Source organism: Teleopsis dalmanni, chromosome 2, assembly GCF_002237135.1.
Source record: "Teleopsis dalmanni isolate 2A chromosome 2, ASM223713v2, whole genome shotgun sequence".
Taxonomy (NCBI): Eukaryota; Metazoa; Arthropoda; class Insecta; order Diptera; family Diopsidae; genus Teleopsis; species Teleopsis dalmanni.
In genome coordinates, this window is record NC_051847.1 from 88076820 (window position 1) to 88102407 (window position 25588).

The window sequence follows — 25588 nt, forward strand, 5'->3', positions numbered from 1 at the left end:
TGTTTCAAAATACCAATGAGTAGATAATGGGTTAAGCTTTCTTGGTTGGTAAATGCATTAGAAAACTTTATTGTTTTCATTGTTGATAGATGCTTCCTGCTTTCTTAGCAGCTTAATTTGGCCGGAAGTAATGGACGGGAAAGAAAATCAAGCAGGGTTTATTACCCTTGGTGGACGAAAAAAAATACAATATTAGAGAAAAATTTGAAAGGGCAAAAAAGTGTTGGAAAGGAAACACATATTAATAGCAACAGCTGCCTGGTAAAGCAAACAACCCGACAAAGCAATCAAAACGATAAGCAAACAAACAGCAGAGCAACAAACGGAAACGCATTAAGGCGCAAAACGGAAATGATTTGTGCCTGAGGTCCTAATGCGGATAATAAATTTTAATGCTAATGAAAGCCGATTATAAGCTGGTGTTAAAACTATTGGTGCGAAAATTTTAGATGACTCTTTTTTGTTATTACATCTAAATGACTCGAGTGAGACTCTGCTTTAATTTGCAAAAAAGTTGAATTTATCTGAATAATTAATTCTGAGCTTTTAATTTTCTATGCTAATAAGATAAAGAATTTTCAAAATGTTGCAGAAATTAAGAAGGAATTTGTTTAAGGATAAGCTTTTAAAATGTGACAAAAGACTTGTAACACAGTTGTCAGTGTAACTATAAAGCTAATTTTGATTAATATTATTTTTAGGTTTTTGCATTATTTCAATAATAAACATGATATTATATATATATATATATATGTTTATAATAGTTAGAAAAATCGTTTTAATTATAATTCTAATTCAAATTCAAGTTCTAGATCCTATATTATATTTTTCTATTTTTTTTTATTGTATATTATTTATATATAATAAATTCTTATTCAAATTCAATTTTCAAATCTCATATATTATATTTAAATATATTTATTAATATATTTATATTTAAAAGCTGCTTTTACATTTAATAACCGTTATTAATAATATCAAAATAATTATGGAATATATAATATAATAATTAAACAATATATTGATATATATATTTTATATCTATATAAAGTATAGAGGTTTTTTCGAACAGTAGTGAAATACAACAATATAAAAATTTTATTTATTTATATTATTTTAATTAATTGAATTTTTGGCTGACCATACAGCTGTTTCGAGTATTGCCAAATACCCATCATCAGTGGTCTTGGAAATAATTCTTGTATTTAATTATTCGTAAATAAATATTTTTGAGACTGCAAGTACCAGGAATCGAACTCGGGTCCTGCCAAATGTGAAGCTCAGAATCAGCGCACCTTAACCAACTGATCCAAAGCCGTACTTGACTTTTTTTGTTCGCATATTTTTCTGGAGTTTTGTTACTTTTGCTATGAAAGTTTTTATTAACAATTTTACTTGCTGTGTTTATATTAGAACGAAATCATAAACCAGCTGTAGAATAATTGAATTAATTAATTAATTATATTTTTTTTATTTTTAATTGTTAAATTTCAAAACTATTCTATTCGTAGAGGCATTATTTGTTGCATGATTTGTTCTTTCTTATGTATAGAACCTAATCTAGGAACGTAATGCTGAGAAAGTCATGCTAATGGTACTCCACTAGTCGTACGGGCGAGAACAATATTCTGTGAATATTGATATATATATTAATATATATATTTTATATTATAGCTCTGGCAGCACTAATACGATTATCTCAAACGAACGCGTGTTTAAGAAATGATATTTTGGGTTATATGCTATAGGAAATTGTGTGATTTATCTTCCGTGTTTAATTTTGATTTAAAAATGTATGAAATATTTGCCGAAATACGTTGTGTGATGCTTTATTGCTACGCCAGCTAACTTGGTTGAGAAGTTTCGATCCATCCATCGTATTGTCCACATTGCGCTGTCTGACTACCATTTGTTTCGGTCTCTGCGAACCTTTTTATTGTTAAAAAAGTGGCTGACCAAAGAGTCACTCAAAACCATTTGGCCAAGTTTTTCGCCGATAAATCACAAAAGTTCTAGACCAATGGAATTATAAAACTTCCCAAAAATGACAAAAGCTGATAAATATTTATGCCCAGTATAAACATTATTATTATTATTATAACACTCAATACATAAATAACCCAATATATGAGCAAAAATATGTAATAAAAATGATTAAAGAGTTAGTTTTATGGAATAATAAAATTAACCATAAAAGCTAATAGTTAGGTTATACCGGCGATCTCAAAGTATCCACTGGGGCCTACAGGCCCATTGTGTTACCGTATAATTATAACACAAAACTTTAATAGTTATAAATCTTAATTTAGTGCTAGCATGAAAACGATGAATCATTTATAACAGTTATTTTATTATTATTATTAAAGAGTGGGCGTGAAACTTGCCCAACAGCCGGTACTGCGGCTAGAAGAGTCCTATTGTACCAGTTTCACTATTGATGAAACGAAGCCCTTTAATCTATTTATAACATTTAGAATATTGTTATATTATTTTCCTACCATTGCGTAAATGCCATCTCTGTTCTATGCAGATTTTTAGAATTTCAGTATTTGCATTGGAATTTACAATTTCCAGACCTCTTCAGTGGGGTCTGCGCAATTATCTGCGTCATCAGATATTTTTTTGTATCAAATCGAAAGCTGTTTTAATTGTTTACTAATCGAAAACGTGGCTATTCACAACATTCAGGAATTAATAATTTTTTCCTTGAGAGCTCAAAATAAAACATTGTTTAATAATTGAGTTTATCAATGAAAAAATGCGGCGCTCATACGCAAACCAAACAATTTTTGCTTTCAAAAATATCTAAAAACCGGCAAAAAATGGGAAAAAGTACAAAACAGCAAAAAAGGTACAACGTTTTAGGCTGTCAGTAGCAATGTTTAAAAATACAACAAAAAAATATTATTAAAAAAATAGAATTACAAAAAAAAAAAGTCCTTAATGGAAATGTGTTTGCAGCTCGCAAACATTTCATTTGGTAAAAATGTTTGGTTTGCGTTGCCGTGGTATTTTTCTCCATAATCCCAAATCTGATTTTGAGGACTTCATCCCGCAGCAATAAAATGCTTATTACATTATTACGGACTAAGTCCAAGTTGCTGGATAATGTTGTTGTTGCCGTGGATGTGGATGTAGTTGGTGTAAATTTTTCACAGTTTTGTGTATTTTGTTTTTGTTTTTTTTTTTGTTCTGCTGAAATCAAATTTTTTGTTGATACCTCGAAGCCTAACAGCGTGAGCCACAATCCGCATTTACATTAACAGCCCAACCACCTGCGTTTTTTGTGAAAAGAGGGATCGGATGTTGACGTACGGACAGGTAATAAGAATACTCACTGAAAGTGTTCACATCGGAAGTTTTTTCTTTCGGCTCTCATGTTTTGTTGAGTCTATTATGTGTTCGTTCCTTTAGCACTGGGTGGGAGGGGTTTTTGTTTAGGATGAATGCGTTTTGGGCAAAATATCTAAACTGTGTAGATTTTTAAAGTGCTTATCCATGCACTTAAGCATGAAGTTCATTCAATTTAGATTAAGTTGAGTTGATAAGCGAACTGAAGTTTTTAGTTTTTCTTTTTAACTGAACCCTAAGGTAATTAGAATTAGTATTGTATGAAAGATAAAAACCATTTTTTACACATAATCATATAGAAAATGTAGAAAAATTAAAATATCTGGATGTTAATGTTTCTGTCTGCATAGCTTTTCAGGATATTTCCTCCACGTGGCATTTGTGTCAAAACTCATCATAAGAAATTAAGTCCGTTTTCTTACACTTATATAAATGTTAAGGAAAATTTATCGGGAATCTATGATTATTGATATTCGAACCCTTGCCTTACATATAATTGTCTTGATGTCAGATCCAAAAAAATTCTTCAATAATTCGTTGACTTGATTGTAAGAGCCTCCATAAGTTGAAATGTTGCGCATCACGAAAAGTATGTATGCTGATGTTAAGACCTGTAAGACTGTGTTTAATAAATCATGATATCTTCTTCTCTAAATTGAGAGTAATATTGGAATTGAATAATAAGCTAAATCAATGTCGTTTGGTCATTTTTAAAAAATATTTATATATTGCAGTACACAACTATCAAGCCAACATTGCTACTATAGGTATCACTACCGATCTAACACATCATCTCGAAGATGTAGACACCACAAAGTATTTCGTTTTTTATTGGACAGCATTTATAAGAGCTAGACTGATACTGTTGACTTAAAAGGTTTTGAACATATATGATTTTCATAATCTTTTCTGCTTCTCTCTCAGTTTAATTCACTAAAGAAGTTTCCATACAACTTTTACCATTAATATTCTAGAGTCTCAGAAAAGCCGGAACTCTCACAATTCTTTTGCATCTTTTCTGTTGTTATCAACGTTGGGTACAGGTGTATATAGGTATAATTTTTTTATTAATCTTCCGATAGGTCTCTGCCATGTATCATTGAAGTCAACAGTGCAATCAGATATATGTTTATAACAACGACCAGAATAAAATATCATTTCTATACCTTAACTAAATGTTTAGAAGGCTTGATTTAATGGAAAGCTAAAATTTTCTTTTTTACTTATACAGCCTTTTATATTTAAATTAAAATTATAGAAAGTATATATACAAGCTTAATAAAATTCTTAAATTGTCATTATGCTTTGACTATTGAATTGCTAGATGGCAGAGTAACACTTGCTATTATAAATGCATATGGGTTTTTGACCTCATCACCTCTGACTTTAATGAAATTATTTTTATAAGTATATTAAGTCAAAAATCGTTCCTTTTGTAAATGAATGATCATTACGCTTAATCAAAAGTTGGTGTGGTTAAAAGAAGTTCGCAGTTATCTACACTATATATGCATCATAACTACAAAATAGGGAAGAAAGTAAAGGGGAAGGAAGTAAGAATTTTCGATGTGCATATAATATTATCCTAGTATATTAATACTGAATTAACTAAAATTGTGTCATCAGTTGCTGGAGAAGTAAACAAGGGTGGTATATTGTACAAGAACTATAAATACTATAAAATTATATTATTTTGTTATGTTATTTTACTAACTTATAGATAACATAAAAAATTATATTCTTTATATGAAATACAATTTTACTTACTTACCAGCGGTACAAAAAAACATAGACACTGAGGTCATAAAAAATCCGCAAAGCGAACATAAACAAGCCATTGTCAATTTATTATAGCTCAAGGATCAAACTCACCAACAAGAAGAGCAAGGAAGTGTAAAAATAATAAAAGAAAATTATGCGAAATAAACATAAAGCAGTTTTTTCCACTTTGAAGACATTTATCAATAACGTATCATTACATGGTAGATGAGAATGTATCACAATTTTCGGACAGTTTTTGCAAAGCGACGAACGTAAAGCAAAATAAACTGCTAGGATAACTGAGGATTCCTAAGGGCAACTATAATGTATGAAAATGATATCTTTTTTGTCAATAAATATTTCATTTCGCATAAAATTCTAATAGCATAAAAAGAAACAAAATAAAATAGAATAGAAGTCGAGCTAGTATGGAGTAAGTAACACGGGAGCAACGCCGGAGGAATAAGAAATGAATAAATAAAAATGTTACTCATACGCATGAACGCTTATTGCCACGATTAGGATACTTCATTTTTATTCCACTTTTATTTGCGATGCTATAGCAGTTTTTCTTCTGCATCCGGCTAAAGGTGGGCACTAAACAGGGATTGCTTACGGCTATATATGTTAACATTTGTTTCAGCCCAAGGCTCCAAGACAACAAATCATTCACAAATTGTTGCGAAATTCCATGCGATCCGTTTTGGGTCAAATATGACACGTTCACACGATTGGTTAGTAAATTTTATGGCAAATAAAAATGTTCTAAAAATAATAAAAATAATAAAACAATAAAATAATAAGAATTTCGCACATTGGCAAATGCAGAATATACTCACACCCAAATAACATAAAACAAACCCTGTTAAATAAAGCTTAAGACGTTAAATTAAAAAATGAAACAAAGATTTATTCAAATAGAATAACCAAGAAAATGGATACAGGTATTTTATAAAAAAAAAGAACTTCTAAATACATTTTATATTCCAGTTAAGTATCTTGCTGTCAATAATTAAAGCAAATTGAACGGAAATACATTTAATTAATTGAAGACATTAACAGACCGTAATTTTAATTGTAATGCCATTTTACTGCCAATAAAAAAGAATCAACGCCTTATATCTACATTATAAAAAATGCCTATTTACATCAATTAAAATAATTATTCACATCCTTTAGTCCTATTGTACTATTGTATTATTGATGAAAGACAGTAAAAAGAAAATCTAACCTGTCTCACATTTAATTGATTATTTTAAAGGAATTACCTGAATTCCTCTTAATCGCATAAAATGCCTTTAATGACGTTAATAAAATCTTCTAAATAAATTACTGTGCCATGTTCTTTATTGTGTAAAAATAATTAAATTGCGTAGGATTTCGTCCTAATTTGAAACTCGTGCAGAAATTTGTCTCAAGAAAAAAGGAAATATAAAAAACAAAACATTGACCCAAAATCTACTGTCAACAGAAAAGTAAAATTTAAACAATTTTTCACTATAGAATAGTTCTTCTTCCTTATAATTTTTTTGTATTTACAACTTGTGTCCTTTTATTTGTAGTCTAAATTAGTAGTATCCTTGAGACTCATACACATCCAACACAATGCCACGTTTACGTAAAAGCAATTCATTGATATTGCATGTCTTTCGTTGTATTCCTTCATTGTCCTTATATTCTTACATCCTTATATGCTTATGCTCTTAAAATCTTATGCACTTATGTCCTCTCCTTGCACTCTATTTTATCATCAATTAATTTACAATTTGTTAAGCGAGGTCTTACTGGTGTAATTCCACCTGATGTTGACGACAATATATGTTGTCGGTGGCCAACATCCATCCATTGACGTGCCGCACTATATGTCGTAGGGACATTCGAAAAATAAAAAGGATACAAGTCTACGTACGCCATAGACTATGTAATGCATTTGTGCAGTGGTTCACGTTTCACAGCATAAAAAAGTCATGAACTAGCCACTTTTATGTGTAACCACCCATGGAGCTGAATTAGAAAATTAATGCACTTGCACAGATTTTTTCCATTAATTGCTATGTGAGTCATTGAGCACTTCTACTGTGAAAAGCTGCAATAATGGCTGAGCTGCTGAGTTACAACAATTGTGTTAAAATACAGCATTCACGCCCCACATAGCAAGGATATTTGTGTTTTAGTAGAGCATAAGGACGAAACAATTCTAATGCATTTTAAATTGATTTCGAGAGTATAAGCATTCGTGGTTTACACTTAATTGCTAACTCTAACCTGATCTAGATCCTTCATTAAATTATATATTTTCTTGCAAACTTACTGGGTTTAGATTCGAATAGTTATATGTGTTTCATTTCAAAGAATAAGATCATTTTTTGATTTTTTTTTCTAGTTGGTATGGTTGCTTGCACTCAGCAGATACCCTTACGCCACACTTAACATAATTAGTATTATCCCTTATCTCAGATCTCTTGTTTTTAGTGCTGAGAAGTTGGTAGCCTATTGAGGAAGTACTTTCTTAAATGTCTGTTTCTTCAGCCGAAATGATTTTTTTTCCTCAAAGTTATTGGAGGAGTTAGTGTTAACCGGAAAGTTCAGTTTTTCTTCATGGTTATCTAAACACCAGTATCATAATATAATTGCAATTAGCCTAGAAGTTTGGATTTGATCGCTGCTGATGAGTTCCCTTAACCTGATTTTTTCCTCTGAATACCAAGTTGACCGGGATATTTTATATGTTGTGAGTGATTTGCACCTATTATTAGCTACCTATAGAAAGCTAATTGAACACTAAAGTACACCAATTGAAATTGGTGCCTCTTTTTAGGGTCTTTGGGAATACATAACTGGTACTATGCAGATGTCCACAAAAATACTAAGACAGGCTGTACTGGTACAGCTGAATAACGCCTGCGAATTGACTAAGTTCGTTGATTTCTGCTCTATTCAAAAGTATGCTCAATCTTGACTTTTAATTGACAATACATATAATGCAATTTGAGGTGAGTAAATTTAATTACACTTTCTTCAACTATTATTAATTATTGAGAACAAAAGGCAATGCAACTCGAACTCTAAATATTATTTCAGTGTTTATACGAGTATTGAATGATAGCAGTATTACATATAATTAAATAATTCAATTTCAAATGTAGAGTTATTTGTTTGTCTAATTTAGACTCTAAACTGAACTTGAAATCTGTATTATACTGAAAATAAAATTAACAGTTGTTTTATATATAAAATCAAATTATTTTCTTTTTTTGCACCGATAAGCAAAAGCCATTAACTGAGCTTCTTAGGCAACTATAGTATAATAGTAAATTTGATATATATTCACGATGCTGATGAAATGTTGGTTATTGGATGATTAAGGCTTGGTTAATGCTTTGAACTCTCTTTATTAACAATTGAGTTTAATTTTTTTAAATTGAATGTTTTGTTTCGTAAAATTAGGTAAGCCGAGTGAACAATTTGTCCAATTGTATGGCTGTGCCAACTAATTCATATTCAGTATGTTGAACATGTATATAATAATATATTAGATATTAAATGGATATTATAATTTTTAAAATTAATTTTTTAATACAATAAAGATATTACTTCCATTATTACATATACTAGTGATGTTAAGACCCTACATTTTGGTCATATATATATACATAAATATATGAAGCATATGTTTAAAGAAATAAGTGTACTATTTCTTTAAAAAATCATATGTAAATGATTACTACATATTATGTTTACAGATACATAAACTCTAATAATCGAGAGTTTATGTTAGTTAGCATAGGTATAGGTATGTTGAAATATATTTTCCGCATTTATTTCAGTGCAACTGACTCAATGTACCGAATTGAACATTTGTTCTCGACCCACTTACGTTGTTTTAAGTTAGGTGAACTAATGGAAAACTCAGATAAATTAAGATTTTTCCTTCGGTTGACTTTCAATGTTGCAACCGAGAGGTTTTAATACAAAGCCAATGTGAGACGAAAAATGCAGTTTCAGCATTTAACGAAAGGTAGTTTAAACTGCATTTTGTCTGCTTTTTGAATTATTAACAAAAATCATTAAAAATGTATTTTTTTTAATATAAATCAATGAAACAACAACAACAAGTTTAAGTATTAGAATTGCTAAAATGATAATTGATATGCCGTTCTAAGCTATACATCGTGATATATACTTAGTATATTAAACGAAATGTTTCAAAATTCAATTTTAATTTAAATTCCACATATTTCATCATTATGTCTACCAACTGAAAGCAAATTCACTTGAAGATAGTTGTAAATAATTGTTTTTTTTTATTGGTTGGTAGCAGTGACAGGTCATTAGATAATTTCCACGTACCTTAATTAGCGATTTTTCGCCGTTTTGCTACCACATTATTCGCAAGAACCGTAATATAGAAGAATAGAGACTAAATCCATCCCGCCAAATTTAGATAATTTAATAGGTCTTTCGTGTTCACCGACGTATAGTCTGATAAACTATCAAAGAAGTATCTTCTTAAGAATCTATATCTTCTGGACGACAAAGCCGGGCATTCACAGAGAAAATGTTTTATGGTTTCTTTTTCCTGCGGGTTTTCACAACTTCTGCAGTGAAGAAGTTAAATGCCTAACATCATTTATAAACTTAATTCAGTCACTCAACTAAAAAATTGTTTTCTGATATCACTATCGAGACCGAATTAGGGCATACCGCATTGGTTCGTAATATGAAAGCCTATTTCAAACTTATTCGTATCTCGAATAAAATTACTAAATAAGAATAATCATTCTAAAAATTTTATCATATACGACACTCTTAAATCTAACATGAAATAAATTTTAGCACCTTAATTGACAACTTTTCGCAACTAAAAAGATATAATATATATGGTATATATATAATACATGTACATGTTATCCCCTATTCGTGAGCAGATGTAGTGCTTTTTGGATATATACAACGCAGTATTATTTCGTTTCTACTATGAAATATACGATATCTGAACTCAAGAAGTGTACGTATTCAAGTTATATCAAGGTACTTAAGTTCCGTACCTAGTACTCAAGATCTTCCATATACCTACACTGTTCTAACCTCGTTATGAATCTTCGTTAGATGCAGTTATGATTTAATTATCTGAACTGAGTCTGTAAAACTGTAAACTTCTTGAAAAGTATTTGATCACAACGTCTGATTAGAATTTTATTTTTAATGCGATTATCCGAATTGTCGTATGTACTGAATTGCATTCAGAACAAAAATGGAAAAAGTTTCTATAAAAATATTTTCAATGCTGAAAATAAAACATTCCATTGTTGTTCAGATTTTATTTAAATATTCATGAGATTTCTTCTATTTAATAATTAATATTATATCAATTAATTAAATTTATGTATTTCAATTAAGTGTTATCGAAATAAACACAAAATAAAGTACTTTGAATTCCTAAAACCGTAGATAAAAACTATATAAAATCAAATCCAGAAGGATACGTTCAGCACTTCATCCTCAACAAATTTATTTTAATTAAAGTCCAAAAGGAGTTTTTGTTGGAAGCCTTTTTCCTTTCATGGCATTTCAGTTTTAACAAAAATAACAATTATTTTCAATTTGCAAATAAAATTGAATAGAATTTTAAATTTTGAAATATTTTCCTTTCCAGTCAATTTGTATCTCTGGCACAAATATTTCTTTACGCATTTAAAACTTAATTGCAGCATTAAAACGTTTTGTCTGAGTTGTCTCAATCGAATGCCATAAAGTCCCAAAGCTGCAGAATACAAGGAATGAAAAATTTGATATGGACTTGGACAACGAGACGGATGGACTTACAAAACGAATGAGTGCAGAACACCCAAATGCGTTGGCAAGGAAAATGTTGCTGCTGCAAGTAATAAATAAGTCCAGTGATGCCTTAACGTGGTTGCAACTGATGAATAGGCCGCCAACAAAATTTATGTCACTTTCGTGTAAGAACGACCGACCGGATTTCAAGGTAGACAGACAAATGCTGGATGGCCACAACGAGACACCCTCACGTGTCGTAACCAATTCTCTGCTATTAATTGCATTCGTCTGATTGTGTGCCGGCATAGACTGCATTGTTTACGACTCGCCTCCTCGAAAACTGTTGAGCATGCATTCAAGATATTCCCAATGGAATGGCATCAACATTTCGTACGACTCAGAGTATTCGCATTCTAGACAAAAAATTGCTGCCGTCTCATTGTGATAACTAGGAATTGACAATGCTGCGGCACTTACATCTTTTGTTTTCCAACTTCAACTTCAACTTCGATTTTGATTTTATTTTGTTTGTGTCTGTTTTTTGGTTTCATTGTTTTGAATCAAATCAATCTGTAAGATTGCTGCAACGAATTTATGACCTTTCAGAGACGCAATCAATAAAACGTTGCTACCCAAATGTAATTTTTATTATTTGTCGGCAATACCACATTTCTTGTTCAAATTGGTAATAAAAATTACAATTTGTATTGGAAAATTTTGTAATAAATTTACATTTAACACAAAAAAGGTAGAATTAGTTTTTATGTGTGATAAGAAATTATATAGAGCGATGACATATTTAAAAGTTAAAGCTTTTTATAGCTCTACTCTCAGTGTGGCAACTCTCAATGTTTGGGAAACGAAATTATGTGAATAGTTTTAGTTCTGTCGTCTAAAAACAATATTGAGACTTGAGTTTTAATAAGAAAAATATTAAGCTTACTACTGTACAACTGGAACTAAGATATATTAGATCATGAAAGCCAATCAAAAATAACTGCTTTCTTAAGATTTATTCTTTAAGCATTTCATTAATACTAAAATTTTATTAAATATCTTTTATAAATATATGTCATATCTTCGCAGCAAATCTAAGCGATTGTCACCACCTGAAATGGGCGAGGCCATGTTAAATGGATGATACTATTTGTCATCAGAACGATAGCACCATAATAAGGCTTTGCGAATAAAAAGTATGCATCCCGAGATTTTTATGGGATCACGTGGCTGTTTTTGATTTAGTCTTCTTTCCCGTTTACTTAAAGAGGTTCCTTTTCAAAGTATTTTAACTGCAGAAGGTGATAAATGATTTTCCGAGAATTGAAAAAAAACTGTATAGGTGGAAAAAGATGTATTTTAAACAAAAGAAACAGAATTGTTTATAGGCTGTCAAAGACAAATTTCATCAGTCCAATAACTAACAATATCTCGAAAACTGATTATTCGAAATGTACACTCCAATTTTTAGTACAGATGCATAATATTTCTTTACTTTCCTTTTTATATCATGAATTAGCATCGTCTTCAAACTGCAAGATCATGTATCACAACCATATCTCTTGAATGGTAACAATTATTAATTCGTATGTAAAGCTGATTTTACACCAACAAGTTTCCTCCAGAATTCAAAAATGAGTAATAGTAACTAAAGACTTAGAAGTTATCTAAGGCCAATGTCAACCTTCAAGATCATGTAGATGAACCATATCAGTTGATTGACAATTGTTCGCTTCGTTAAAAATAACTATATTTGAATTTTTTTTTAATAATTTTCTTACACTCCTTTTTTAGTAGTCTGAAGCTAAGCTTTAAAAAAAATTCTAACCTAAGACAAAAGATATCTAAAAGCAACTGACATTTTTTATTGGACTAGTCATTATGTGATGCCTTGAAATTTTAAGCTAAACTCATAACTAAATAGACTTTCAAGAGTTTCCTTGAACTCTCTCACTGAACCTTTAATTCGTTCTTAAAATTTCGTGTTTGTGGCTTAATGAGAGCTGAGCTATTTAAAACTAAAGCTCATGAAGAATTATTTATAGTCACATCTGTGAGGCAAGGTACTCTGATTTATCTGTACTATCAGTTGTAAATGGAACTTCGGGAACATGTATTCATTTCTAAAAAGTGATGAATAGGTTTTAGCAATCGAGGAAATATCTTATGTTTAAATTTAAGAACAATTAATATAGACAATTACTTTAGTTACAAGTGCGTTTGGAACTTTACTTTCCGTGACACTGCATCCATTGTTGGACTATTGTATCCTACCTATGAAACTGTTTAGATATATTTACCTTTGATGATTCCAAATAAATCTGATTTTGTTTTAATTATTTTTATAATGGCGAAAAGAAATAGTTTGCGAGGGAAAACTAAGGTGTGACACCATGACACCATACCAGGTTACATCTAATCTATGCTACTATCCTACACGCTATAAATATAAGATTCTTTAGTTTTGTCAAGATATTTTGAATATAATGAGAATGATTTCAAAGCCTAATACGATGAATCTATTCAGTGATGTCCATCTGTCTTACTTTGTGCAAGTTTTTAAAAGGCAACATTCAAATAATATAACACTTTTTTCTAAGTTTTTTTTATAATTTTTTCAAACTACACCATTTTTTTTTCTATTATTTATTATTTTTGATGTACAACTTCATTAATTATCTTTCTTTCTGTTCACCTAAAACTTCCCCAAAATATATTCTCTCATTACGCCTTTTTGGGTGTTGATTTTTTGTTTGTATTTTTGTGATAAGAAAGAACGTCTGTCATTTCGCTGTCATTTTATTATATTTGAGATTTCTTTTCGATTTGAGTTTGTAAAGATTTTCCCTTACCAAGATTGATGGGATTCGTTTTTCTTCAGCTCTTCTGTGTACAACTCCAAATATCTACAAACATGAACATGACAGTTGGCGTGTTAAATTTGAAAGCAGGCGGAAATTAAAATGAAAAAATCTTAGATTTCATGAGTTTTTTGTGGTCTACGATTTAATAATTGAATAATGAATATATTTGGGAATAATAATGAATTTTTGTTAAAAAGTAAAACAATAAAAATAAAAATGTATATAAATGTTTGCAAAATACCATACAATTCTAGCGGATTCAATTTAAATAAATTGTATGAGGAACAGAAAAATATAGAGCGCCAAGAAAGTAAAAGAAAATATTAAGTCAAGCTGTTGAAATATATTTTTTTAATTATGAACACTATTCTTCTAAATTGTTGAAATATTATAATTTTAATTAAAAAATATTTGAAAGTTGTTAGGAAAAATTTACTTCCCTTGTTAAAAGAAGCATTAACGAGTACATCAGTCCGGCATACAAAAGCTAAAGTATCTTATATTACTTACGAAGTAGTTTCAAATCCCCACGAGTCGTGTAAATTATAATTTGTGTATGACACATAAATATCATTATATTTTGCTTATTTTTAAATTAACACAAAATAAAAATTTAATTTATTTAAAAATGAAAAGTGTTCGACCCAATTCTGTCAGAGGGGTTTTCATAAATTATAGGATTTTCTATTTAGCGCTTTAAAATCGAAAAGCAACCGATGCAGTCGTAAAAAATGCACTTTTAAATTTAGAAAAAAATATGTGTATAAAAAATTTTGTAGGGCGAAATGTATTATATACCAAAAAAAAAAACGAAAAAATAAAAAAAAAAAGTTGCATATTTGAAAACAAAAGTAAACAAATGCAACACGTGCGTGCGTGTTTCATACAAAAAATTTGTAAACATTTTTCCTTTTCCCCATAAAATATTTTATTTACACATAAACACAACATGAAAATGTGGCAACTACAAAAAAAGAAAACACAATGGCTGCCGCAGCAACATTAGCAGTTGCAATGCTTTTGGGCTAATTATGCCATTACTCGCCTGGTCATGGTGGGAGATACGAGTAATGATGAGGTGGAGCAAACTGGTCGAACTCAGATTTGCTGTGGACGAAGTCAAACATTAGAAAAATGTACGGAAACTTGTAAGCCAATTCTTTTGTTTATATTGTAAACAAAACTTTTCAACTGCTGTTGAGATTTTTTCCAATTTTTTTTTCCTTTTTCCCAACTCGTAATATCGCAGACATTGTATTTCCGATTAATTGAAATCAAAGAACTGAAGCCAAATTCAGTCTTCTCATTTGTATGCAATTCCCTGACTCTGTAGTTGAGATTTTATTTTCACAACGAACTGACCTATTTTCATGTTTGCTTGTCTTTAAATTATTTGGCTTTTTTTCTGGCGCTGAAACTAAGCATCTGACCCACTATTTCGGTAATAATAAGTTATTTTTCCATATACAAATTTAGTTTTTTACTAAAATTGACAAGTTACAATTCAAAATTGAATTGAAAAATGTCTTTAATATTGACAGCACTTAAACCAGCAATTGTTTTTAATTATCTATCCATCAATCCAAATCTAGTAAAAATTAAATTATTTTAATGATTGTCTATAAGCATTATAGGGAAAATTTACTAGAAATCTAAAACACCGTCTACGACAATAACTATGTTTTGAAAAAAATAACTCTGTTTGTAAATTATTTTTAAGGATATGCCAAACTTTTACAATCCATTCAAGTATGCAGTCAGTAAGTAATTTAACTCAAATTTAAATATTTAAATTCATCAAAGTAAAAATGGCAGCTAACAGCATCAAAAATACGAAAATATAAAATACAAAAAAGAAGATAATATACTAAAACTTAAAGAACTGTTAGATTTTTGCCTAAGCTAAGCCTAAGACGATCTTGTGTTCTACCTTTAATTTCTTCGCCATGAAATTCCAGATTACTGAAGAATATAACTATGAGTTTAACTTGAGCTAAGATTGCTAAGACTGCGTCCAATAGCAATAGAGCTGCGATTGTTTTCAACTGTATTGTGTCCCCAGGGTAGAGCATGTGATAGAGTAAATAAATATAACTAATTGAAATATAACTAATTTTTTTTAATTTTACAAAACTGCCAATATTATATTATTATTTTATATTTACAAAAGGAATAAGAAAAAACGTAATTAATTTTTTCGACTTAATTACTAGTATTTCAGAAATAAAAAAAATAAGATTCAATGAATTCAGTACTTATAAGACCTTTTTTCGAAAAATAATATTTTTTATCGTACCTGTTCTGCCTTCAATTCCTTACCTAATTTTTCCTACTCAATACTAGCATGAATTTTTCTCAACATTTTTTCTAGGATGCCATTCAAATTGACAAAAGTGTCGAAAAGGATATGTTTTGTACTATCTTATGACTGGGTTTTTCCGTTCTCTAACAGAAGAGAAACACTTCCTTTGTTACGGTTTTATTTTGTCAATAATTGGCAACTGTTACTGACATCCTCTGACCTGTCTTTCGGCAAGAGTTTTGCGAATCTTTTGTTGCGATTATTTGTTCAAACAATAAACCTTTTATAAAGTTTAAGATATGTCTAATAACCAAAGGACTATTGTAACCATATGTGTCAAAGAAATTTTGTAAATTTATATTCGAAAGAAAAATATAGATAGTTATTCGTATAGTACATGTAATTTTGATCACATCAACTTAACTTATTCAGAATCGTAGGTGCTTATTGGGATTAAATTTAATTAAATTAAAAGGTTCTGGTTTGTGAATAATTAAATTACAAATAGACAACAATTCTTTAATTTATTTGGCCATATTTTAATCATTTTTAGCAAGATTTTTTGTTTTTGCTTATTGTAAATTGGATCAAATGTATGTCCATAAACGACCTGAAATAAATTAATACACTTACCTTATATTACATATTTTGTTGTTAATATAATTTAAATTATTATGTGTTATTTTAATCAATTTCTTTTCTGTTTTTTATTTTCAGGTAAACTTTTAATTTCATATAATTAAATGAGTAAGTTAAAAATAAATTAAAACTAACAATAAAGGTGGATTTTTATGCATAAAAGACAAATCAATCTAATGGCAACAAATACATTTTATTAATTGTATTTGTGTTCTCTTATAATTATACTTGAACCTTGAATTGAACCCTACGTAATATATTTAAATAAAATAATATACTAGGATCAATAAGCGTCAACATAATTCTATTAGAAGCAAAAACAACAATTATAGAAGAGTGTTATCAAATAAATTGAGCAGAATACTAACAAATGATCTTTAAGTCATTGTACGAGTATACGAGGTATTCATTGTTCCATAATTCTTTCTAATAATATTTAAATATTACAAGAAATTCACGAAACAAGAAATATTCATAACCATTATATAAATTTATAATTTAACATATTCAAGACGAAGTGTTTATATTTACGAATGTAAATCTTGAGTACTCTCAAAGTCATGGTATCAATACAATGATGTTTATGGATCTATATTATGATGTTTTCTTTCTCAGAAGTAAAAATTGTATTTCATTACAGAGGTAATATTAAAGATGCATATATGTGATATTGTTCCCCTTAACAAAATTTATCATTATATCTAAGATATGAATTTTTTTATCTCTCAAACAAAATTTTCATATCTCACTTATGAGAAATGCTTAATAGAAGTGTTCAGAAATCACTTCCATTAATAATAATAATAAAGAATTAGCAGAAAACTTTTTATTCTGTAGACAAATAATTGTCTTTATAGCCAGTTATCAGATTAAACCAATTTATCAGTTTGTCCGAGCATTCTCACATATCTAATTAATTCTAATTGATGTATCTTTTTTAAGAATAGAGAGAACTCTAGTTAGGGTCTTAAGTGACACAGTCGCTGCTAATAAGTGAAATTAGGATGCAAATTGCGACGATCTTAATGACGTTCAATTTATACGGCTGATAATTATTGATTCATTAATCTCTTGTTAACATAAGTTCGCAAAATAAATAAAGAAATCATCGCAACCACGATAACTTTTTTGCTTCAAAAGATAATCCCTCACACCATATGCAAAGAAACGATGTCTTTTTTTCCTCAAGAATAAATTAGTTTATAGATTTAAAGATATTTATTTTTAATCGACACGCAAGAAATATGTTAGTGTCAATTAAGATTTTAAGTAGTTTCTTTTAGCAATATTATATTATTAAATGACATTAAAAAATCTGTAATTCTTTTATTTATTTTTTGAATTTCACAAAGTTAAAAAGGGTTCACAGAAAAAAGAAACCATCTGAACTATATGAATTCGTCATCATATCATTTTTTTGTCAAAGAAAAGGAAAAAGACTTCGTTTATCCATAAAGTATATATATATGAGGTATTTTAATCTCTCAAAGAAGATTACATTATATGCAAGATATAATTTATTTTGTCTCTCAAAAAAGTATTCACATCCCAGACATGAACTCTTGATATTGGATAGAAAAGATGATGTTTTCTTTAGTAATTTTATAAAAAGAAATCTTCCATGAGCAACAGAAACCTACTATGAGTTTATTAATTAAATCACAAATGCCAATTAAAACCTCCACCTAATTGAAGCAGTTTCAGGGAAAATCTATTAAATTTCAACCACTTCTTCATTTTCTTATTAAATGATTTTTTAGTTCATTATACACCAAAAGAATATGAAAACATGAAACACGTCGAAAATGACTGCCAAGTTCGTTTGCATGTTTAATTATTTTGATTTCACGTAAATCCCTTAAAAAATCTAGCTAAAAATATTTGAGGATTAACAAGAAAATACACCAGAAATTAAAAGCTGCGTGAAACCTCGCCTTGGCAACCTCAATTTGAATCCTTTCAACAAATCATGGCCCGCCAACAACCAGTAAACAACCCGCGTATTCCATTCGACAACAATAACAACAACAACTACTACAGAACACTGATGAAAGCATTAATGAAAAAAATTTCAACACCCTTTCACTGTGGTTCCATGGTGTGGTGCCAGAGCCGGAGCCGACCTAAGCGATCTGTTGCGATGTGGTGCGATGTGGTGCGGTGCGATGCGATGCGATGCGTACGCTGAAGTTGCACAATCAAAATTTACATTCTTTAATTAATCTTATTTGTGTTGCGCTGCCTCCAGACAAACGCACAGCATCGCGGCTTTGCATACTAAGCGCGTGGCAATATATTCGGCAATTTCTACCTAAAATTACAATTGTCTACATTGCGCTTTTCGAGTTGTAGCCGAGGTTCCCGTCGTCGTCCTTATCGTCACCATAGATGTTGGCAAGAGCCGTGTTGTTATTGCTGTGACATTGATGTGCTCGCATTTGTTGGTATTTGTTTGCGTATTCCCAAAGGTAAACTAAACAAATGACATTTGTGCGTAGAACGGCGTGAACACGTCATATTGTTGACATAATTCACATTTTGCCTGGTTTCATTATTAAAATTGTAGTCTTCTTCCGAGTAGTGTTGTTGTGTTTTTTGGTTTTCTGGTACTGTGTGAGGTTAAAACATACCTCACTAGAGTATATGGGATTCCTCACTCTTTGCCATCTCATGGCTGCTCCGCTTTCCTTACCCGCTCAACACATTCGACTGGAAGTAGTTTCGGTTTTATGTTGTAATTTTGTTTTTCTGTTGACATCAACAACTCATACGGCGCTCCACAGTCGAGTGTCACATTAATGTTGAAATGCTTCAGAAGTGACATCAGGTATTAGGATTAGCAAAGTAACAAATAACGAAGCTTTCAATAGGTACGTTGCACTGTAACACCCACTAGGAAAATTTCATCCTTGCGAATTTAACATACTTAAATTTGATACAATTAAGGAGACATTTAACTTACCTTTTAGGGAAAGAAACTTAATTTATTGATTCTATGACTGAAATGCTGACTTTTTTGATATCATTTTATGTTTAAAATAATAAATTCAATTTGTGTTTTAGTCCTATAATTCTATAAATAAAAGAAAAGAAAATTATATCGTTAATAACAGTATTCGATGATTCCAGATAAATGCTTCAATAGTTTTGCCTATAACCTATTTACATAAATAGCTTTAAGCTTGAAAACATTTTGGTGGCTTACCAAATTGACGCAAAGGTATTTACACTTAACTAAAGATGTGACATCTCCAGCCAGAAATCATATTAGTGCATAGTAACTGCTTTGTACTTTATAGTTATTGCACTAATGAGGACTTTCTCAAGTAAGTAATAATAAGTAGCACTATATAGGTGCTATTTTTTATGACTGCAGTCAAAAGTGGGGATAAGAAAAGAAAGAAAAAAATTTTATCGATATGTCTGTACATCGCTAAATTCGATCCGATATCCACAATGAGTGCATTTACGACATTTTGCATCTTTTTAAATTATTAATGCCACGATTTCATTGAAAGAAAGAGAGAAAGATTTCCCAAAAGAAGAATATTTATACTGAAAATTTCTACGAGTGAGCCCGGGTGGCACCTTTCTAAATAACGGCATCATTTAAGCTTCATAAGATAGTTTATTTCACACAAGAAAGTCCGCTCTTTGCATCAATGTTTGCTTAAGTTAGGTTCAAGAGGCAACCTTGTGTAACGAAGGTTACTTAAGCACAAATAATTACGTATTGCGATAAGAGATTCGCATTTTCCTATTTAGTCAAAATCATTTAAGCTTTTTGCTAAACAGAGGTGGCAGCTGTTTCACCTTACAATGAGCCACTTTAGGTCCCTAAGGGTGTTTGTTTCATATGAAAAATGCTGCTACTCGTATCTAAGTTGGGTTGGGTAAGATTGAAGTGGCAACCTTGTGTACTAAATGTACTTAAACACAAATAATGATTTGTTGATATGCCACAGTCGCGCCTATCTATCTATTTATGATTAGAAAAGCTTTTTGGTAAGAAAGGATTAGATGGTATATTCGAAAGTCATGAAGTGTCTTTTTGTGATAAAATTTAAAAATATAACAACTTGAACAAAATTAATACTACACTACTTTAGAAATCTATTTGAACTTCGAACTAGTTAAATATTTTTTGCGCAAACCCTTTAAAGTAATTTTACATTCTAATTAGAGTATTTACAAATATCACATCTTTCTTTCTTTTCAAGTAAAAAACTTTTGTATATCAAATAATTAGAAATAAAAAATTCTTTAAACATTGTTAGAAAATATTCCAACAAGGCATGCAAGTGAAACACTGAATACATTACACTAATAATATGTTCTCATTAACAGTCCAACTTCACAGATATTCGTTATATCAGACAACAAGCACACAACTCATTTGAACCGACACCGAGGGTGGAGACATAAAAAAGCTGGTAGTGTGGAATATGATAAATTTCTTTCGTATTTCCATTAAAGGCTTCTGGCTCCACGTTATGTGGAAGTTTGTTACAAATTGGCAGGATGCTCGTATGATAACTGCAGCTGCTGGCGTTTTGATTAAACGGATTTTGAGTTTTTCTTCTCGCTTACCTATAGGACATTGAATGTAGTTGCATATAAATTTTTACGATTTGCATACCATGCATACACACTACACCATGAGAGGTTTCCAATAGGCAGGAAGACAGACAGGCATGCATTTGCTGTCATAAGTGACCGTCCACCTACACGTGTTGCATATTCCACACGCACTGCACTTTTGATTGCGGCACAATGCAATTGCCAGAAAAATTGATCAGTTAACGAAAAAAATGGAATGGAAATAAATTTGCTCCTTGCCACTTACCACTTGCCACTTGCCTCGCTGCAAGTACGTGTAACAAATGTGAAGTGTTTAAGCTCACTTAAAATGAATTCGATGTTTGCTGCTTACAGCAATTTCAGATTTTTTACTGCTTCACCACAGCAAAGATTACAGTTTTTATTATTGTTTATGAAATACAATAAAACTCATATAAAAACACACCAGTGGCAACTGTTTCCATGGATCTGCTGACTATGAAACTAAACATGTTGCCACAAGCCAACATTTAGCAGCAAAATTGGCAGACATAAAGTAGCTGCCTTTGTATTTTGAGTTGCTTTTATCGACTCCATGGAAAATTTATTGCAGTAATCGAAGAAACGACTTCAGTTAGTACTGGTTCGTTTTAATTTTCCAATTATCACATAGAGTTTTTTAATGTTTATAGGTGCTCAAAGCGTATCATTAATACAAACATCCGAAATATATTAAGGAAGAAACCAACCACATTTTATAAATAAAATTAAAGTAATAAAGATAAGGAAATAGTTTAGTAATATGGGTGTGATTTGTTATCGATTTCTGGAATCACATATTTCCAAACAAATTTTAGAAGATTAAAAAAACTATATTAAGGAACTTTTTCACTACTTCACTTTTCAATATAACTTCTCGAGATATTGAAGTACTTGCAATTATACACTGTTTATAATAATCGCACTCACAAGATCTATATAAGGCAACTAGCACTAGTTTCTATATATGCAGATAAATTAATAAAATTCTATATAGGTATGTACATATAAAAATTTCTATTAAATATATGAAATATGAATATTGAATACCTAAAAGGCCTGTAATGAAAAAGTGTCCTTGTAAAAAAACTCAAGAACTCAAAAATCAAGAAAACTAAGCTATATTGAGAAACTACTTTAAACAAAAGGTTTCTGAAATTTATTCAGAAAATTTAAGTTCAAGTTAATTCTTGATAGTTGATATTACCTAGTTCAAAACACTCTCCTTTGACCAAAAGGTACTTATACCAGTGCTTGATCCAACTCCCAAAACATTTTTTATATATTATTTATGGCTTTGGTATAAACATCCAAACCGTCGTTCATTTTTTTTATGTCTTCTCGACTGCTAAACTGCGTTCGCCAGAATAATTTCTTTAGTCGTTTCAACAGGAAGAAATCAAAAGGAACCAAATTAGGTGAGCTCTGACAACACTACGGGACGCAGAATTACTGTCGACTGCCTAGATTTTATAAACGGAGTATTATGTCGTTAATATTTTACGGTAAATTCTGGCAGATGTGCCCATTTCTACAAGTTAGCATAATCTAATAGTAATTTTTCATACCACTATCTAACGATGGTTCATAAAAGTTTTTGATCAAAATTGTATGACGTAGTGGAAAAACTTATGCAGAATAGCTTTGTTTACTGGAATCATTCTTGAAATAAGAAATCGGAATGATGTTTGGGAGTATGTATTTAGAAATTTAAGTACATAACCTTCAGACATTTTAATTTAAACCCACTCCTAAAGTGGGTACCTAGCCGATTATCCAAATTCTTTAGCATAGAGTTTGCTAACGACCAGATCTATAAGGCGCTTGATATTGGTTGACTTCAATTTAAATTTTACCCATTTTAGAATACATGCTAACTCCTAAATTATTCCTTTCGCTATCATACAACCAATACCTAACGAATATAATTGTTTTGTAATAATTGTCATGTTATTTGCTTTATAGATCCTTGTGGACTATAGTATAATAACATGAGGCGTTTGAAACTGAATTAAGCGTACTGGAGATGATATGGTTAATACATTTGTTGTACCAATTTAATAATAATTGTTAGTTGGTAGTAATAAAAAGGAATTCATCAGAAACTAAAAAAAAATCTTGTCATTGATCACAATTTGTTTAAATTTAAAAAAAAGCATGTAAAAAAGTTAAAGAATTATATACCTTAAAGGACTATAAAGCTATATAGCTTTGTTTATTGACAACTCAAAATATGTAACAGTGAGTATATGATGTTATAAGTATATCTATCGCATAGCTTTGGATAACTCTTTGGCATTTTGGCATACTCCCTTTACAATTAATTAAATTAAATGAGAATTGTATTAAAGATGATTTCAATCCCCGATTTTTATTGAATGCTAAATTGCTAAGTTCCTCTGTCGTCAATCACAATCATGAATCTTTAAAGCCTGATGCACTGATTCCTGCCTACTGCGTGTAGGTACTACTTCACCACAAATCATGTTAACTAAACTACACCCAATGGAGAATGACGGATGTCATCCTTCCTTATTGATTCAATTTCCTATTTGAAAATCCATTTCAGTTGCAACAAAGCTGCAGCGGCAACAAAAGAAGAACTGCAATTTACGATAAAATGGAATTAATTTCGAATGTATGTGCTTGGGCAAGATTATTACGGAAAATTATTATTCACATAAAAGCGTACTTAAATGATGTGTTGCTGCTATTGACATATTGGAAAAGACTTCTGAAAATCTTCTTAAATCATTTTTAACGCTCTTTCGAGACAGAAATCGGTGGAATGCCATTTAAAGCACGGCTGCCAATGTTGCCACCATAAAAATCGTTCGCTTTATTCTCCATTTAAATTGTAAAATTTTTACATCCATCCAGTGGAGCAGGGAAAATTCAGTTTTTTCTTTTATCTTTATTTACTGCTCTTAAGCCAAAAATATTTTTGCCACTTTGCAACATGGGTTGCATTCTGTGTTGCTGATTGCGTATATACACAATAATTTATAAAATGTTGCTGACAGCGCCTTTGTGCTCGCATGTATCGCATTTAGTCGTTGGCGACAACGTTGGTAGTTGTGGCATTGATGAAAGCGCTGGCTGCGGTAGAAACGATGGAAGCCTTATTCCTTTTTGACAAGCTGAGTCACTGCTGATGACTGAAGTTTTTTTCCAGTTCCATTGTGCTTGGCTTTTTGCTACCATCGTTGTGAAGTCACTATTTTCCCTTTTTAATGGCTACTGATTAATTTGCTTCATGCGTTGCATATGTGGACAATATCGAAGTGCTCAGTGGAGGATTCTGTAGAAACAAATATTGTAATTAAATTTTGTAAATAATCTTGTTTTGTGAAATTTATTACTTACATATTTTTGGCTGTCAAGGAAGTTAATGCGGTTACTACTGCGAAAAATATGCAACCTGAAATCCTTTATTATGGTACAATGAGAGTTTAATTTTAAAAATTGTTATTTATAATTAATATATTTTTATTTGGTATTAATTTTTAATTAAATGCTTATTATTTTCATTACTCTCTCAATACTTTAAATGCACACTTCGCTTCTGTTAAATCCATTGGGTTTGAAATGTTATACTTACATTTTGGTTGTAGGTATTGATGTTGGTCATTCAGTGCTGTCAACATTGTCAGAAACAGATTCAGAAACAGATTGTATCCGAAATAATGCAATTATTATTATTTTCGGTATCTTCTTTATACCAAATGAAAATTGCAATTTTTATGACATTTTTACCATGTCTGCTTCATTCATAATTTATGAATCCACAACAGACAAACTTTTCTGCTGCTTTCTGAAAATAAAGTAATAAAGAAGTAACAAAAAACAAAAAAAAAATGTTGAAAATATAAATTAATAATCACTAATAGAGTGAATATATATCTTTTTATGATTTTTAAATTATTTAATAATAGGCTGTGCAATAAGCTGAATGGAAACGAAAACTTCAATACCATCGACCCAATCAACTTCAACACATCAATACTCGACTGAACGGAAAGCTTTGCAAACTAAAGCCCACTTCTATTGTAGAGATATTGGATTTCATCAATATCTGAATCCCATTTCTGCACTGCTCCTCCAGACAGTCTGTAAAACTGTCCATATGGCAACTATTAACTCTTCACTGGATGAGAGCACATATTGACGAATAACCTTCCTGTTGCTATTATGCGTCCTTTAACTCACTAAACCTATCCCAAAATTAACTCTTTAAGCATGTTTAAATCGGTTATTTTTTCAAAAATTTTTGCTTCCAACTAATCCAAAAGGT

At 30.4% G+C, this 25588-nt stretch overlaps 1 protein-coding gene across 1 annotated transcript in view; it reads right to left on the reverse strand.

The window, feature by feature from the left end:
- Positions 1-25588, reverse strand: part of LOC119675007 — a 112169-nt gene that overhangs the window by 1415 nt on the left and 85166 nt on the right. The gene's annotated exons all lie outside the window — the stretch shown is intronic.